The sequence below is a fragment of the Silene latifolia genome, chromosome 6, assembly GCF_048544455.1.
Source record: "Silene latifolia isolate original U9 population chromosome 6, ASM4854445v1, whole genome shotgun sequence".
Lineage (NCBI taxonomy): Eukaryota > Viridiplantae > Streptophyta > Magnoliopsida > Caryophyllales > Caryophyllaceae > Silene > Silene latifolia.
The window spans coordinates 67641514-67661604 of NC_133531.1; positions in this window are offsets into that span (position 1 = coordinate 67641514).

Consider the following 20091-nt stretch of genomic DNA (forward strand, 5'->3'; position numbering starts at 1 on the left):
CAAACAAAGCACATAAATTTTAACATAAAAGTCGAGTAACCCATCACCGTTACCTTTTTGCACTTCAATCTTTTAAAGACTCGTCAATGATGTAGCTATCCTCCTCCGGGTTGTCCAAGTTCTCCCCTAAACACAAAAAGAAAGGTATTAAGTGAAGAATCCACATCCTTGTAAGATGAGAATTTCGAAATAGAGGAAAAGATGGCAACTTTCTTACTTAGAAAGAAGGGAAATGAGAAAAGGAAGAGAATGGCGCGAAAAGGAATGAGATTGGTGAAGAATTGAGTGAGTTATGGTGATTTTAGGGTTGAGAGGAAAGGGTTTAACAATGGAGATGTGTTTGTTGGGAAATTTCAGAAATTAGAAGTGAGGGAGATGAAGTTGTGAGGGTTTAGTTGAGGTTTTGTGTAGAGAAAAGAGGGGGAAAAGGCCCATGAGTCATGTTAAGCCAAATAACTCGAAGTGAGTCGGTATCCACTAGGATTTTCGTCCCAAATCTACTATAACTCGAGACGGAGAATAATATTATTATTATCATTATTATCCGACCAAAATATTTATTTTGTATAACTTAAGCTTTAAAAATATAATATTTATAAAAATCATGTTTAATAATGAAATTAATTAAATTAACTAATTTAAAATATAAATGAGACAATAGAACGGTTAATTAAATTATAATTTGTCAAAATGGAAAATTCACGGGTGTTACACTCATGCATGGGGAAACGTTCAATCACCTTTTCTTCATTGTTTACCTATAAATCACAAAACAAACATCGTCAAGTCTAGTAATTTTATTTCTATTTTTACGAAAACATTAAATTTGCGGAAAATTAAAAACAAAACCAAATAAAAGCGATTTCCCGAAATGAATATCTATTGACCTCTAAAAAGCATGTCAATGCTCTTAGAAGTTGATCAAATTCCTGCGCATGAGCAATACACAAGCATATGTAAGCAATTGATAAGATAAAAACATGATAAAGCAAAGGTAAGAGATAGGATATCTTATCAAAATGCTTATGAGAGATTTCATAGAGAACCACCGTACTACTCCACTCGTCAGCAAGAAAAGGAGCATCATGCTTAAGACCATACAAATAATCGTTAGTGTACAAATTATAATTATAATCGGTCTCAAATTGGTGGTATGAAAACTCTAAGTGGTAGGACTCGTCGAAAATGGGGGGTTCATCCCACTTAACCTCTATTTTAGCATCACTAAGTCCTTCATCAACCTTAAAAAGGTCAACCACATCCTCCACGAAAGGATTTTAAAAGGGGTCTAAGGTCTCGTGTAAAACCTCATCCTTTTCATTATATTCGAGCCCGACATCGCCCATTGTGAGTGTGTTATCTACTACAATGTCAATGTCATCAACATGAGTCTCTAAATGGTCAATCGGAGTGATGTTATGGGGAGTTTTAGAAGAAAAATTAGGACCATCATCATCATCTTCCAATAGTTCTAAATTATTAGTTGCAAAAGACTGACATTGGGAAGGTGGAAGAGTAGAAGCTTTGATAAATCGCTCATTTCCTTCTCGCATTTATGTGAGCATGTCTTCGAGCATTTTTATGATACGGGCCTCGGATGCTTGTTGCTCCAAATGATCTTGAAGAAGCATTGCACTCCTCAATTCTTCTTGGCGAGCTACCTCCCGCAATTGACTTTGGCTAGCCATGAAGTCAAAGAAATCCCAAAGTTCTAGCCCCATCGTGTAGTAGACACTCCCATTACTCAAGTTTAGAGCTATTTCTCGGGTCTCAAAATTCATGCCATTAAGCGCGAATTGAACCATGTAATCCCCATCAAGGACATGTCCAAGAGAGAGGAGACTATCGCAAAAATGGCAGAATCGGGCAAGATAGTCATGAAAAGGCTCATCTTGGAGTTGTGGGACAAATTCGTAATTCATTATGAATGGCCAATAGCTTTATCACCTACAAAAATAAGCACTAAAACTACAAAGAAACTGTGAGATAATCCCAAGGAACAAGTGTTCCTCGAGACAAAATAAAACAAGAAAAAATTCAACAACTAATAACAAACAAAACCGTCTCCCCGGCAACAACGCCAAAATTTGATAGGCTATCGCACACCTATGCAAAGATAATATTTATACCCTAGGAAACAAATTAATGTAGTACTTAGGGGTCAAACCCAAAGGAGACGGGAGTTATTAATTAATTGTTATGGATTGAATTTTACCTTGGTCGATTACGTTTGAATTGGTTTGGGTTGAAGTGATAAAACAATAATAAATAAAATGTCTAGGGAGGTCGGGTCACACATGCTAATTATGTAATTGCTCATGACAAGTTAAGAAGTTGATTTTACGATAAATATTTAGGCTTAAAGACACCCATCTTACGATATTAGTGTCAACCATAGACCGGGTCCTAGAGAAACTCTCGTCCGTGACTAGGTCGTCCTACTACACATGCTTAGTCTAATTCAATTCCATGCCTCTCGACTTTTAGAACGAATGAACAAACTTAATCAATGAATAAGGCTTTTAAACAAAGATTAAACATTAAGGTGAAAACATGTGATAGAAACAATTAGACAATATTAACTTATCCTTATTTTGACATTTACATATTACTTAAACATGCATGGCTCCCCTTACTCCTTAGACAAATGCAACTACTCTAACATGGTGGAAATATAAAGTAAACTAATGATAAATGAAGTGGAAAACATAATGAAAATATGAATAAGAAATTACCTTATTGGAAATTGAAATGGAAATGAAGAACAATACTTGTAATATAAATAACTTGTAAATGTAAATTGTTTTATAACTTGTAATGTAAATAGGAAATGTAAATAACATAAATTAAATCTAAACTAAACTAAACTAAGAGCTAACCTAAACTAACTACTAAATTTAGAGAGAATTTCTATGTAAAAGTGTGTAGAAAAGATGGTGTGTAAAGGGTGTGTGAGATTAGCACCCCTTATATAGGAAATAAGGGAGTAAACTTTGTAGAGAAATCCCAAAATGGCATCCTAAGCACACGCTTAATTTTCCTCTAATTCTTGAGTAATTGCAAAAAGGAATCCCATGCATATTCTTAGTGCCTCTTTAATCACAAGGTTAAATGTGATATTAGCATCCAAAGCTCTTCTTAGCATCCAATATTTTCCACCATAATTTGGACTTTGAATTTGGGCTTGACTTGCATATTGACTTTGCTTGCATTTTCATTTTGATCCAACACTTTCTTCATGCAAAATCCATGCACTTCCAACACTTAGTCTAATCTTGCTCTCATACTTAACCTTGCTTCTAGTGTTGGCACATTTTATAGTACTTTAGCTCATTTAGCTCATTTAGCTCATTTTCCTACAAAACACACTTGAACACACAATTGCACTAGAAACACAATATTAGCTTAAAAACACTTTGATAAGTGCTAAATGATATGTAAAATCAAACTAATATAAGGGGTTAAAATATATAAAATATACACTTATCGTAAGTCCTACTCGATAGAGTACCCAACAACTCATATATGAGGTATTACACCTCTTCCAGAGGCTGCCTATCTGCTGATGCTCTTCTTCTTCTTCTTCCTCGAGTATCTGCTTCTTTTCATCTTTCGTTTTTTTTTCTTTCTTTTTTTCTTCGAATTCTCATGTTTCCAGTTTATAAAACTTATTTTAACTAATCCTTTTCGACTTAAATCCCTTATAATCTAATATTTCCGGGTTTTCGTCATTAATTCAAATCTGAGGTTCGATTCTCCCATATTGAGTCCTTAGAATCCGTCTTTTGTACATGTTTTTTTTTTATTTCTAGTTTCATCAACCTTTAAGTCCATTTTCGTTTGTTTTGTAATTCAAGCTTCGATTTTTATAAATCCGACCTCGTATAATCATAATTTGTAAATTGCTATTATAATTCGTTTTTTATTCGTCTTATGACGATATTAGATGCATGTAATCTGATTAAACCACTTTCATTCGAGTTATACACTAATAATAAATGTAAATTAGCTAATGAACAATAACGAACAATGAGTCTGACTTTCAGAGTCAGAATCCAACTCGAGAACAGCCGCATAAACTGATGCGCCTCTTCCAGAGGACGCATTTTATGTTGCGCCTGTTCTGAGATGGCTTCTGCCTCTGAACTCTTCTATCGTCTTGACGTAGGTTTTCTAATTAGGATTCTAATCGACTGTTATCCTTATTATCACCTGTAATCTGATACATCTTTATGTTCCTATATTCCAATTCCAATTCTTTTATTTCTTTTAATTCATTTTACTCCTTTTATTTATTTTCTTTTATTTCTAAAACTCTTTTGGGCATGTTTATAATGTAAATTCAAATATCCATTGTAATTTATCGCTTGTTTCTTTATTTTATCTTGTATGATTTATTTTTTCGGCATATTCACATGTAACGAATCTAATTCCGACTTTGACCCCAATTGAGTGCTAAATTGCTTGTTAACTGACTTAGTTAATTTCTCATGCTAGGTTTAAAATGTGTTTGTTGCATAGCATCCATACAATTGACAACATATAAAATATAAACAACTTCCTTGATCATTAGTAGAGGCCGCTATCGAGGCGGGCGGGATTAGGTGTTCAAATAAAGAGCTTCCTAATACGTACCCTCACCCCTTACTCAATATATCTATGAACATATGTGTTCATTTGTATTGCGAGAGTCATTCTAGACATAGAATGCTAAGGGTAATGAATTTCTTAGTGTTCATGTCACTACTTTGTGTCTTGACATGGCATGAAGTATTCGAACGATTCCAATTTTCCATAGAAATTGGTTGCGACTCCACAAATGTAGGCTTGTCAAACCTTTCACCGGTTTCAATGCCTTACAAATCGGTAATGGCGCATGACGTGTTTTGGCTTGCGCCGGAATTCCGTGGGAGAAGCGTCACCGCCTCGAAACCAACACGCAGGATGCTGCGCGGCGCGGGTGGCCTGTGTCCACAGATATGCATATTAATGACTTCAGTTTGGAGGGACTCATGTAGTTGAGACATGACGTCTGGCAGAGGTCCCGGTTGGTTTCTGGGCCTGGTACGTTTGGGTGTGTCCCGGTACCTGTTTGTGAGTTGTGGGGTCGTGGGTGTGTCCCTGGCACCGGTGGTTGTGGGTACGTCTGGGCGTGTTTCGGTACCGGCGTGGTGATTGTTTGTTAGCGTTTCATTCATATCATAGTCTTGTTGCATATTCACACACTTGTGTCGTGTCATACTTAATTTATTGAAACTGATGTGTTTTGTGTCTGTGTAATTGTCACCTATTTCAGGGGTGGCATGTGTCGATCAATATGATATTTTCGATCATATAGGGAGCGGTTTGAGTACAGGTTTGCATGTTTACGTGATCGGTATTTTGGTCGTGCCTTGGACTCGGAGTCGACTAGCGTAGCATAGATAACATAGATGTTAGTCGACTTGTAATTTGTATAGTTCACATTTATCACTTGTTTACGTTTATTTAATCACTAAACTAGTTATTTATTTAAAGAGTTTCTTAATTGTAATTCAGATTTCACTGCCTCGGGAAACCGAGACGGTAACATTTCCTAATTACCTCGGCCGGGTAAGAAGGGGGTGTTACAACAAGGACACAATAAAGGGGAAAGAGAAAAATAACACACCTCTATGGAGAAAAACTAAGGACACAAAACATCCAGCATGCCTCAACACCGTATGAAATAGAACAATCCACGCACCATACCTCTTTCCCAAATTTGGCCATTAACATCTTCCATAAAGCACAATAACACAAGGCCAACAAAAGACAAGAGTAACCAAGAAGACTAACGCCTATATTACTCCGATCCTAATCAAAAACCAAATAGCACAAGGGAAACATATACAATACAACGCCAAGCAAACCTTTAAATCACAAAGAAACTTAGCATCATCAACAACATACATAAATATTCACAAGACTAACCAGGTACATAAATGTTCACAACATACATAACCGATAAAAACACAATGTCTTTTACAGTTATTTACGACGTTGCGGCATATATTTCCAACACCTCCACCCCATCGTTTCAAAGTCAAACAACCGCTGGTGAAGTCCGTCGAAATAATCATGGCCTTCTTCGCCGAGCAATAGAACAGTCTGTGTTTATAAAGTAATGTTTCGATCAAATAAAAGCACTAACAATGAAAAATCAGAAAAGGAAACAAAAAAAAATAGAGTAATCCACATACGTTGATGGTGAATATTTTGTTGTTTTTTTTAATAGAACAACACGCTTTTAGTTTAGGTTTTTAATGTTCCTCATTCTCATTCGTGAACGAATATTATCTCTTCCTAATTATTGGGTTAATTATTTCAACTTGTATGATTTGCGCAATATCATTGTTATTCGCATATGTAACAAATAAAAGTATAACACCGCAACAAAAATAGGAATTTTCGATTAAACATGTTTGATTACCGAACAGTGAACCCTATACAGTGTTAACAACTGCAAAAAGAACCTATTTTCGTTGTCTTAGAAAAAAAAACAGGTAAAATGATTAAAACTAAAAATATAAATAAGATAGTGTTAGACACCTTCGACAATATGATTCTTTTACCGTATTTGTTCGATGCAAAATTCAAGACGGAAATTCAAGACTTTTTTAGTCCCAAAAAAATGATTTACTAACGAGAAAGAAAGACTCCGTATTTGTTAAATATTTGTTAAATAGACACTGGATCAGAAACCCACCCTTTCGTAGGACGTAATTGACTTGAATCGATTCACACTTCGAAGACCGATTAAGCAAATTGCATCTATTATATTTATATAAATCTTTTTTTAGGCCGGATAGTCTTAGTTTCAACTTGTTACTTGTTACCTTTTTATTCTTCGATTTTCCGACTAAAGAACATATTTTTTTGATATATATATCTATATTTATGTATAATATAAAAAAAGAATATTAGGCATTACCTTTCACCATTCACCTTTCAAGACTATTAAAGCATGCCCGATCATCATTACTATTTATAAAAAAAATTAAAAATATTATAACATTAAACAAAAATTAGAACACAATAACTACATTTTGGATTTTATTTTGAAATAGATTTTACGGACAAAATCATCATTTATTTCTTCAGCGTTTATAATTCTTTCCATAATCTTTCAAAACAATCCTCTTTATTAAAGGAACGACCACACATCCTATGTGGCGAGCAAAGCATGGAAGTAGGAGATAGTGAAAAAGTCAACTTTTTCATTTTTGGGATTTATTTTCATGGGAAATAGCATGATGTTAGTGGACAAGTTATGTTCAGAATAACTATTAAGAAATGCTTAATAATAAACCGAGTAACTTTAAGTGGGATAAACATATATCTGAAAATAAACGGCGGTTTTATATGGAGTAACATGATTAATTGAGTTAATATTGTATATTAGTATGTATATATACATTTCAATAAATTTCATAGTTATATATAGTTTAACAGATTAATAACATTGAAAGTTAAATACGGAGTACAATAATCCTATGCTATACCAAAAAAAATACATCCTAATTTAATGCTCAATTGTAATTTCAACCAAGCATTAAAAGTACAAAGAAAATTTAGCGGTGGTGATTTTGTTAAGTGATAATAGTTACGAAAAATTCACGTGGTACCCCTGAATTATGTCATTTTGCACGTGGTATCCAATTTTTTAGGTTTGTGCACAAACTATTCCTGAGGTTTGATTTTCAAGCGTGAAGTGTCTTTTTTTATCATTCTTACAATTTTCAATTGAGCATAAATCATAGACCAGAAATCGGATTTTGGCCATTCTTTTTTTTTTTCAAATTGATTAACTCTTCGAGATCTATAATTCGACAAAATGAATATGGTTATTCGGAAATTTAAGAACAAAATTATGGTTGATTTGAGGTTTTTGTTAAAAAAAAAAGCCCAACAAACCGTGAGTCGGCAATTTTTTTTCCCCTTTAAATCATAGACTGTAATGAGATAATCATTTTAGAACAAAAATTGACCGATTCTGAATTCCAGTATAGCAGTTATGCTCAATTGATTTTTTTTATAGCAACAAAAAGGGTATGTTATGCATGAAAATCAAACATAAAGGGTATTATATACATAAACATAAAATATTGGGTACCATATGCAAAGTGGCAAAGTTCAGGGGTATCACGTGAATTATCCGTAATAGTTATCCTAAAAAAAGTACATCCCCATTATAAACAATAAATTAGAAATAGTACGTTTACGTCCAACCTTTTTACAAACAAAAACTTATAGGTTATATCAGTAAATTTTTAACAGGAATAACCCTTATATTTAAAATCGGTAAATTTTCATAGGAATAACTTAGTTACTTAAGTTAAAAGTTGAAAATTAACTGTTGGCAATAAATGAAATATAGGTTCAAAAATTTCATTGTAAACACATACACTGGTCAAAATTTATATTTTAACAGCGCTAGAGTTTGCAATTATTTAGACTCAATCGAATTTCTTAATTTTGTGTTATTTTCTATTCGAATAATTTTTTTTATTTGAAAGTCAGTTTTTTTTAAAGTCGCCCAAGTAGCTAGATAACGTAGTTAACAAAAGAATATATCGTACAACAAGTACAAAGCCAATTGAGCCTAATGCATCATTAGGTTATAATATAGAAATCTGAATATGACTTTTTAACTCAATTATTACATTTGTAATTTAAAATTGCTTAAGTAAAAGTACAGAGTTTTATTGCTTTATTTTAAAGCTTTGTTTTTTAAGACAATTAACTTTAAGAGGAGATAATTATTTAAAGTATATACTATTTTTATAATAAAAAAATTCAAAACAACATAGTCGTGCAATTTGCACGGGTTTAAAACTACTGTTAACCATTCAATAACCTTAAATTATAGTTACAAATAAAAATATAGAAATTTCTATTTTGAAAAAGTTCTTTTAGGTTGAATTAATTTCATAACTAAAAAATGGAAGACAATAATAATAATAACGATAATCGTATCAAAACATTAATAAACGTAACAATACGTGGCAAAATAGTAATAATATGTGGCAAACGTTTAGTATTATAAGGTAGAGATTAAAAAACGTAACATTAATCTTTATCTTATAATACACTTGATTAAAATTTTTTACTTCGAGTATATATTTACAGGGTAATAGAGACTTGATAGTGGAGCGGGGATTCAGTGTGCCTTGTAGATGTAGTCGAATTTAGAGTTAACAATGGAGTTATATTGACTGATTATAAATTTATGACGGGGTTTGAACAAGTCAATATATTTGGACTTTATGTTTTTTGGGCCGAATTGAGTCGTTGTCCTATCAAATCATCAACGAGCGATAGTTCAGTTTAGACACATATCGAATTATGTTACCAATGTAAATTCATTTCACACTTTCATGTTTGAATAATTGGAGCAATAATTTAGGCTAAAACCTTTCCACAAAAGTGTATTGAATATTTTACCTATGTTTTTAACATTTGACCGACCATACACAAATTTTTTAAGTAATTACTTTAAATTATGTTTAAAAAATGCTATCTCGTGCAACTTTCCACCGGATTTAAGTTAGTCACAAACTATACTACATCACTTACATGACTTTGTTATATTTTAAACCCTTTATGGGGTTGCTATATCACGTAAAAGGGTCAAATTCAAAAATTAATAGTTAAAATAAGGTGAAAAATTCAGAAACGCAATTTTTTCCCAAAATAACAGAGAAATACAGAAATACAAAACAATAATCAAGAATACAAATAAATAAATAATTAAATTTTGGGTAAAGCGTACTAATTTTGTAGCCTAAAGATCACTTACTCATTGGGTGTCATCGCACCATAATACAATAGTGTTCTCTGCAAATTTCGAATAATCTTTGGAAAATAAAGGGTTAGGATCTTTGATGAATCCTTGTTAGCAACATCATAGTCATGCTATAAAATAACAATTAAAAGTATGCATTAACATTATAATGATTAAATAGAAAACATATAACAACCCGACCCACCACGGTCTTAACACAACCCAATAAGATGGGATACATACCTTTGGGCCCATTACTTGTCCTCACTTAAGCCCAAAAGCACAAGGCCTTGTTACTAAGTGGTGGGTTGGAATCTCTTATAAACATATCACAACCTCTTCAATTCCCCGATGTGGGACAACCTTACTCTCAATAACTTGGGGTGTTACAAAACATATCGTAGGCGTTTGCCTTTCACGTATGTGAGTTATCACATGGCGAAAAAACTTGAACATCGAATAAGGCCTCGCGAAAGCGTGTACACTGACACCGTAAGCATAAACATCTCTAGTAGGGCTAATTGAATCAGAATGATGATAACATACAACTTTTTCCCAATTCCTGGTTGTTTGAGTTTTTTCAAGGAATGAACAAGCTTTTTGAAAGCCTCGTTCTTTGGCAGGGTTATTCTCCGGACACGTATTGTTAGAACAACTCTGGAAAGAGGTGTTACAAAATCCAATAAAGAAACCACGATCTAAGTCGTGCATAAGGGCATAGTGGGTACATATTAAATCCTTTTCTCCAACGGGATTGTTTCTGATTAAATCTAATAAATCACTCATTTTTGGAGGAATTTTAGCCATTTCGGCATTAAAAATTTCCCAAACAATAAATTTTTTGAAAGAGATGAAATCTAACATTTCATGTGACGCAATCGGCATAACCTACATGCTCCTAAACTTCAGCGAGTTATTAACAACAATAATATTTTCCAAAGCAAAAGTTATTGCACTAACGACTGAATTGTGATTGTCCCTTATAAAAACAAAAAAAGAGTAATTTCATAAATAAGTGTTTGGAAAATATTCTTAGTGAACCATTGCGGAGCAACCTTACAACGGGGATGTAAGTAGTGGGTTGATGGAGGTGGACGCAGGTGCTTCCATGATATGAAGGGCTGACCAACCTGGTTTGGTTGATGGACATTAGGATGGCAAAACCTGTATATGAAATACTTATAATTACCGATTTTCTTGGTTCTTCCATCTTTAAACCTAGTTCAATCTTTACCTTTTTGTTGTCTATATTTCTGGCTAATAATATCAATGATGACCTCACACATACTTTAAACAATCATTTTCATCACGTATATTTAAACTACAATTACTCTCGCACAAATTCTTCATATTAAGACGGATCAAATAAAATGAATATAAGATAAAGAAACGGATATATCCGTCTTAAGAGACCAATTATAATTCTCGTATTCAACTAACCATACATAAATTTAAACACCCTACATGTTAAGTCCTTTATTTGTCCTTAACTTATCCAACAACAATACTAAAATGAGAAATGGGTTAATGACAATTGACATGACACGAGTTTTTCTATAACATTGTGATCATCAAATTTTTTATAAAATATATAATTTAGATTTCTAATATGAGATATTGGATATTTCGGTTTATAAGTAGATACTTCAAACTCAAAGCGTACAACATAAAAGTAATAGCATTTCACTCTTTTCTAAGTATACACTCTAATACTTTTCTGTTATAACTAAAAGCGGGATTTTAAGAGGGGCCAAGTCAATTTAAATTTTCTTACCAGTAAAATCGATATATCGAAGTTTTAGTGCAATTCAGTGAGAACATTTTGGCAAATATTAATCCAAGCTTCCAAGTTTATGATCCTTTATACTCCCAACAATTTTATTTATTGTTCCTCTTTCCCTTTCCATCCATTTTTCTTATTGTTCTCTTTTTCCTTTTTTGGACAATTTTGTGTGGTTCAAAATCAATTTAATGTGGGGTTATGTGTATTGTGTGGTCCAAATTGATTCCCTTATTTTATATGCCAAAAAAAAGGGGTACAATAAATGAAATTGGAGGGAGTATATTTTTAATGATTATAAAAAATATAAATATTCTATTTAGCAACGTGATTTTAGCATTAATCACCACTTCACCACTTAAAAAAAACCATCTTAATATTAATTTCGATGGAATGTAATTTAAGTAAGTCTTTAGAGAGATGATAATTTATCGTGAGAATATTTTGCAGTTTAATGAAAAACAATACCAGAAGTAATGAACAAATAAAATAGATTCGCTTAGTCATTTACTTTTTTGTAAGTGAAAAACTAAAATATAAAGGCGAGAATCTAAAGTCGGCCACAAATTAATGATTTTTAACACCAAAATGTAATATGTTGTAACACCCCGGCCCAAACCTAAGGTCGGGAGCGGTCACTCACGGTAGCTCGCCAGACAGTGTACATGGCCCACAAATCAATACGGGTACTTTCCAGCGTATTTTGTCCTCACTCATGAGCATCCTGGGAACCTTCTCAGGAGGTCACCCATCCTAAGACTACTCTCAGCCAAGCACGCTTAACTGTGGAGTTCTTTCGCAATGATAACCAGAAAAGAAAGCGCACTTTGTTGATATGAGTAGTACTTTCAATCCCTTTAAGCACTGGTCATATTTTAAGTCAATCAATGAACCTCTTCAAGGAGTTATCCCACCCGAATAAGGTCTTTGGTTGAGTGAAGTATTACATATGTGGGATTAGTAAAACTTACCATCTCAAAGAAAAGGAAAAAACGATCCATAGATTGTACTCCCTCCTATTCACCATTTTATTCTCTATTTCCTTATTCGGATTATTCGAGTTTTCTTCCCTATTTCCTTTTTTGGGTTGATTTGTGTGGTCCAAATTAAATTACATATGGAGTAGTGTGTTTTGTGTGATCCAAAATTGGTTTCTTATTCCTTGTGCAAAAAGGAAAGGGAAAGAATATAGTGAATATGAGGGAGTAGTATATAGTGGGCCGGGTTGTTTCATCCTATTACTGCCTAACTTTTTCCCTCCTTGGTAACTGTGTGTCGTCGTAATTATCGGCGCCTCTTAATTTTGTTAATTGAATGATGGAAGCCGAAAGGAGAAAGGATTGAGTTTTGCTGGGTGGTGTTGGCGCCTCAAAGGTGGTCGGATCAGAGTTTTCTAGGGTGATGGACTGGTGGCGGCGATTGCAAGGACGGGTGTGTCGATAACAGCCTTGAGGCAACGAAGAGATGGGGCTTGACTACTGGAGGTTAAGAATAGTAGTTCACTGGTTCCCACTTTTTTATTCTCTTTTGAATGGGATTTTCTTCTGTTGGGCTAACCCTTTCTATTGGACCCGTCCTATGTTATAGGACGGTCCTATAGGAGAGTTACTGATTTGTTATTTAGGCATTTGTTTCATGCGCTTCCAGCAGGGGCTAAGCCTTGCTTTGGGCCAATGTCAGCAGGGGGCTTTGCCCCTTCCCAACAGTAATAAAATCCGCCACTGATTTTATTTACTTAATTTCAAACTAGTTTAGTCCCCGTGCAATAAAAGCAAAATATATAGGATTTTTTTAATAAATTATTTATATAGTGGTATCTTATTAATTGTTCATATTTCTCATCATTATATTTTGCTTTGATAAAAAAAAAGTTGTAACTGACAATTAATTAAGAGAATCAAGTAATGTGCTGAAATGTATTTTAAACAAAATATTTTTTTATACCACAAAGCTAATTATTTCTATTTTTAACTTCTCTTAATTTTTTTCACAAAAATAATAATAGTGATTTACAATTTTGTTTTATATTTTAATTAAAATTTATAGTTTAGAGTTTATTGAAAATAAATATAATAAAGATTAATTTTAATGAAAAGATAATAATTTAATGAAATAAAATATAATTATTAGTTTCCTTATTTAATGAATGTACTTCATTGTAATTGTCTTCCTTGTTCAAGAAGGTGTTTTTTTGGAGAGAAAAATTGTGAGATTACCTATTCTTTTAGTAGACAGGGAATTTAGTTTTGTATATTGAGAATCCTTATAGTAATCCTTATATTTAATTTAACTTTAGTAGATGACACGACGTTAGGAATTGACAGCATTTGACGTTGTTTAAATATACACAAATTCTCATTATAGACGGACACTCTCCGTCTATACGTATAGACGGATACCATTTTCCCTCATAAAATATCCATTTGCCATAAAGTGGGAAGCACATGGAGGATGCCCCACCTTGTCCCCCTACCCATTTTATTAGAGGTCTTTACCCGTCTGTTTGCCCCACCCGTCTATACCAAGACCTATTGTTAAATATATAGGTGATGTGTGAGTGTGTGACCTTTTTTTTAAACATTTGCTACCTCAATGATCACTATGCAAAACCGCAAATATTGAAATATATAAGATACTATTATAGAAGTTATGTTGTCTTTTTAATATGTACGGAGTACTTGGCAGGCAATATATATTCAATTGTGCGTGCAAAAGTAGACCAACATAGACATCAAATGACACTAAAATTAAAAATTTATTAAACCGTGTTATAGAAAAACTAGTGTCAATCTTAAATTTTACATTAAAATAAGGGTTATTTAATGGAAATACTCTGAACTATTGCATCCCTTCTCAAAATACTCCAAACTTTGAATTAACTAGTAATACTACCGACTAATGCACCCCTTCCCATCTAATGAAATTGCTCTCTTTTAACCTAATGCAATAAGTAATGTGTTAGGTGACCCCACTCTTTTCTTCCTTTAAAGCTTCATCTTCTTCCTCTTGCATTTCCAAGGGATACCTGCATTTTTTTTTTATTTGTAAATTCTCTATCTTAATATACCAACATCACAATTCATCATTAATACTTAATTACAAGCTCCATTTGTCAAGGGTTATCATCTTTAGTGAAGATTTCTTGACCACGTTTCTCACATAGCAATCATCGGGAAATTCACCTAAGATCTCCAACGTGCAAACTGGCCCCACTCTAACACCACGCCAACCACCACCCACGAGCGACGATCCCAAACAAACACTCCCACAACCCCGCGCAAACCATACCTGACCAAACTCAAATCGTCGGGAATCTGACCTTCATCCCCAAAACGATCTCACAACAATGCGAACTGTCACTTATCACTGGAAATTGACCTTTACCCTAAAAAACACCGTTAATTTTCCGGAAATCTCGCCGTGAATCAACCCTCACCCTCATAAACCCTATAGATGTAGACCCCAAAATTAGTCGATGGTCTTGAAATCCGTGGACAAGAGCAATGTCCTCGATGCTTAAATGATGGGCAATTGAGGCGGAAATTAACAAATCACACTTTCCCAACTATCATAAATTCACAACCAATCCAAACCCATCACTAAATTTATATTCAAAATATACAAGTATCAACATTGCATTCCCAAAATTACCTGGTCTTAACTGAGACAAGCGAAACGAGACCGAAAATGAAGGACATGACTGTAATACCTCAGATTTATGAGTTGTTGGGTATTCTATCGAGTAGGGCTTACTCTGTCGAGTAAGTTAGTTTTGCATTCTGGAGTACGTTCTGCCTAATGGGTACTCGATCGAATGAGGGCAACTCAATTGAGTACGCGGTACTCGATCGAGTACCTTAGTTACTCGATCGAGTATGACGGGTTTTACGAGTACTCGGCCGGGTTTTGATATTAATGTGTGAAGAGTATATAAAGAGTTTTCGTCTTTTCCTTTTTACTTTTATTTTAGTTCCAAACTTTTTACAAAAGAAAACAAAACAACGACGTTCTTCTCTTCACTCATTGCTATCAAATCAAATGCTAGAGTTGTCGGATTTCAGAGTTCTTTATACCTTTGTGATCGTCGTATTGTGGGTAAGATCTTTGTACCGTTTTTATGTCAATTCGTTAATATTGTTTAAACCTTAAATAGGTGAATTGGGGGTTATTGGGATTATTGATGTTATAGAATGTCATTATGTGGTTATGTGATTATAGGAGGTGATTTCGTAGAAGAAGGTTTTTGATCCGCTGCTTGTGGTTGATTATTGGTGATTTTATTTCAGGTAGGGTTTCCCTACTCAGTTATTGTGTAAATGTTATAAGATGGTTTGTTGATTGATTGGCATGTTGTTGTATCATTAATTGGTATTGGCATTCTTTACATTCGTTTTGTGGTTGGTTGTGTTGTATGTGGTTCGCGAGGTGCGCTCTCGGCTAAGTGGAGTCACTTGCGGGAGTGGATTCACGCCCTTGATTCGCCCCTTGTGGTTCCCGTCACAAGGGGGATGTGCACATTAATGGACATGGGTTATTCGCTCGATGGAGATGAGCGGGCCTTTGGTGGGAAAGGCTGCCGTTCCCCACCGGCGGTGTGGAATATCTATTATGATGAATATTCTGGTAGGGCTATACACTATAGTGTACAGTTAGATATTTGGTATTGTGACGGATTTGGAGGATTTTGATTGTGTAACTGTCTGTTGTATTGTCTTATATTGTTTTTGCAGTAACTGACCCCGTTTAAATGTTTTGAAAACTGTGGTGATCCATTCGGGGATGGTGAGCACTTGTCTAGCAGGTATATCTTGGATGTGCGCAGGATTAGCTGGGGATAGAGTCACCACGATTCAGAGTCATTGTCTTCCGCTGTGTGGTCATAATACATTTGTTACTTTAGTTGGTTTTTGGTTTGGAACAGTTGTATCTCACTTTTCAGTTTGGTTTTGATGTAATCACATTAAACTTATTTACTTAAAGTACGTTTCTGGATGGTTACTTTTGATTATTATGCCTCGGGTAACTGAGATGGTAGCATTCTCATGCGCTAGGTGGTGTTGGTAAGACACCTTGGTGTATGGGGGTGCTACAAAGTGGTATCAGAGTCACGATTTTAGAACCTGTAACTAATAAACCCAATGAATGTAGAGAGTCAAATTAAAATGAACCCGGGTAGGAGTTGTTAGGAGCTAATGCAAAGGCTTGGGAGACGTCCTAAAGTCGCGAACTCGCCCTACAACATTGAACCGGTCACTATGGGGTATCATGGGATTACTACTTGTTACTGTTATTTCATATGCATATGTTGGATGAGTATGTGGTTGAATGGATGATGTGGGGAAAAAGATGAAGTTATTGTTGCATAAGAATATGATTTTTGATTAAGTGCATGTTATGTGATCAAAGGTGGAATTTATAATGTGGCTATGCTAGTAACATGTGATTAGGGGATGAGATATGATTATACATGATTTTGTTTGCGTAAAGTTGTATAATAAAGGCATGCGGGTAGTGTAATCGTGAGCATGACTCGATCAAGCGGGGGGAACTCGATCCAGTAGGGTGGTCTCTATGGAGTATGCTGGGCTCGATCGAGTTGGTATGTGTATCCGTTTGGCAGTAGCTACTGGAGTCGTGTTACTTGATCGAGTAAGGGGTGTACTCGATCGAGTGTCTAGTACTCGACCGAGTACGTATGTGATTCGATCGAGTACGTTTTATGTCAATTCTGGGTAGCTTCTGGAGTTAGGGTACTCGATCGAGTTTGTGGCTAACTCGATCGAGTGACCCCTACTCGATCGAGTATGTGTGGTTACTTGATCGAGAAAGTCCTGATGCGGGTCATATTTGCTTTGAGCCGTAGGCTATGTGCTTACCTTTATCTCCCTTTTATAGCTCAAAGATATACCGCCAAAGACACCAGCTTTGTACGTTTGGGCTCAAGAGATGAGTGTTGAGGAGATTGCCAAGATGCTTGAGCATCAAGACACGCTTACTGAAACCCTCAAGAAGATGGGGAAAGATAAGGAGGCCGGGGTAGACTTTGCCAAGATGAGCATTAAGATATCTCGCTTAAACCCCACTACCTATGTGGGTACAGGTGCGCCGATTTTGCTCGATAACTAGCACCGTGAGATGGAGAATATCCTAGGGGTGGTACATTGTCCGGAAGAGTTTAAGGTGGAACAAGCTGTGTTTTACCTAAGAGATTCAGCTGGGGATTGGTGGGTTAAGGTGAAGGACAATTCCTTAGACATCTATAAGAAGCAGGGTTAGACTGTAACCCAGTGGTCTGAGTTCAAGAGAGCTATGAGGCAGGAGTTCGTGCTAGAGCATGTTCGTAGCAAGCTACATGATGAGTTCGATTCTTTCAAGATGACTGGGGACATGACAGTGACAGAGTACTATCATAATTTTAACGAGAAGGCAAGGTATACTGAGGATGTGGGGCTAAATCAGGAGAAATTAGCACTTCTCTTTGAGAAAGGGTTGACTTATCAGATTATGGAGAAGCTACCGGTGGAGACTCTTACCGATGTGAAGGAGGCTTATGAGAGGGCTAGAGGGGCTGAGATCTTGGTCGAAATGGCCAAGGAAAACAAGGAGAAGGGCTCGTAAAAGAGGAAGGCTGATAGCGAGGGTGGTGTCCAATCTAGTTACAAGCGGGGTAACCACAATTAGGAAAGGGCTTATTCTTCTAGGTTAGGTTTTAATAGAGTATCTTCTTATGGGCATGGTCGTGGTAGCAGCAGCAGCTGGGGTATCGCGTGTTTCAACTGTGGCGGTGTTGGTCACAAGAGGCAATGAGTGTACTAGTGCAGTGGGGAAAGGCTTTCAGAGACAGTCTCAGGGGAGCTTTTCTTAGGGACCGACGCAGAGCTATGCTAGAAACAGACAAGCTGGGTCGTGGAACAACCAAGGAGGACAGAGTAACAACAATGGTGGGTTCAACAGCAATGGCGGTAATTCTTATCATAAACCGACGGCGAATACCAATCAGGTGTCAGCTACTAAGCCTTCTACATTAGCTAGTACAGTGCAAGTGGGTGGATAAAAGAGCAGTGGCAAACTGTTTATGACGGACAAGAAATCTGTTGAAGATGATGCACACGTGATCACCGATACTTTTCTTGTGAACAACGTTTCTACCTTTATTTTGTTTGATTCTGGGGCGTCACACTCATTTGTATCGTCAAGTCATGCTAGGTCTATGGGTTTGAGAGAGTTTGAGTTTGTAAACGATGAGGTTTTTATACCGTCTGGGGAGTCAGTGTCTTGTGCGAAGTTGTATAGAGGGGTGTCCATGGTTATTGGGCAAGTTGATCTTCCAGTTGACTTGTTGGAGTTTTATATGGTGGGTTTTGAGATGATATTCGGGATGGATAGGCTCGGTAAGTATAAGGCTAGGATAGACTGTCACCAACAGAAAGTTTCTTTAAGAGGTCTTAAGGGGGCTAGTGTGTTTTATCGTGGGTTTGTTATCAAACCCAAAGTCAAAGTGATTGCAGCGGTGACATTGAAGTCTTACTTGAGGAAGGGGTGTCCTTTGATCCTATGCCATGTGAAAGATACTAGTATGATGGAACCGACAACAGCTGAGATACCAGTGGTGGGGGAGTTTCCAGATGTTTTTCCAGATGAGATACCGGGTTAACCACCAAAGAGAGAGATAGATTTCAGTGTGGAGTTGAAACTAGGGACGGGACCGATCTCTAAGGCCCCGTACTGTTTGGGTCCTAAAGAGTTAGATGAGCTGAAGAAACAGTTGAATGAGTTAGTGTAAAAGGGGTACATTAGATCTAGTGTATCGTCGTGGGGTGCACCAGTTTTGTTTGTGAATATGAAATATGGGAGCTTGGGGTTGTGTATCGATTACAGAGAGTTGAACCATGTTACAGTGAAGAACAGGTATCATTTACCAAGGATAGATGATGTTTTTGACCAGTTGGGTGGAGCTGGTGTCTTTTCGAAGATTGATCTAAAGTCGGGGTACCATCAGATGAGGATTCGGGATGAAGACATACCAAAGATAGCTTTTCGATCGAGGTATGGTCACTATGAGTATGTGGTGATGCCGTTTGGGTTGACTAATGCGCCAGCAGTGTTTATGGATCTGATGAACCGAGTTTTCAGCCAGTACTTGGATCAGTTTGTGGTGGTGTTTATAGATGACATCTTAGTCTATTCCAAGACTAAGGAGGAGCATGAGGAGCACTTATGATTGGTGTTGCAAACTCTCCGTGACAACCAATTGTATGCTAAGTTGTCTAAGTGTGAGTTTTGGTTAGAGAAAGTGGCCTCTCTAGGCCATGTGATCTCTAAAAAGGGTGTAGATGTGGATCCTTACAAAATTGAGGCGGTGTGTAACTGGGAGGCACCAAAGAATGTTGCCGACATTAGGAGTTTCTTGGGTTTGGCAGGGTACTATCGACAGTTCGTAAAAGACTTTTCCACGATTCCCAGACCTATGGCAGCTTTAAGGAGGAAAGAAAACAGGTTTCGTTGG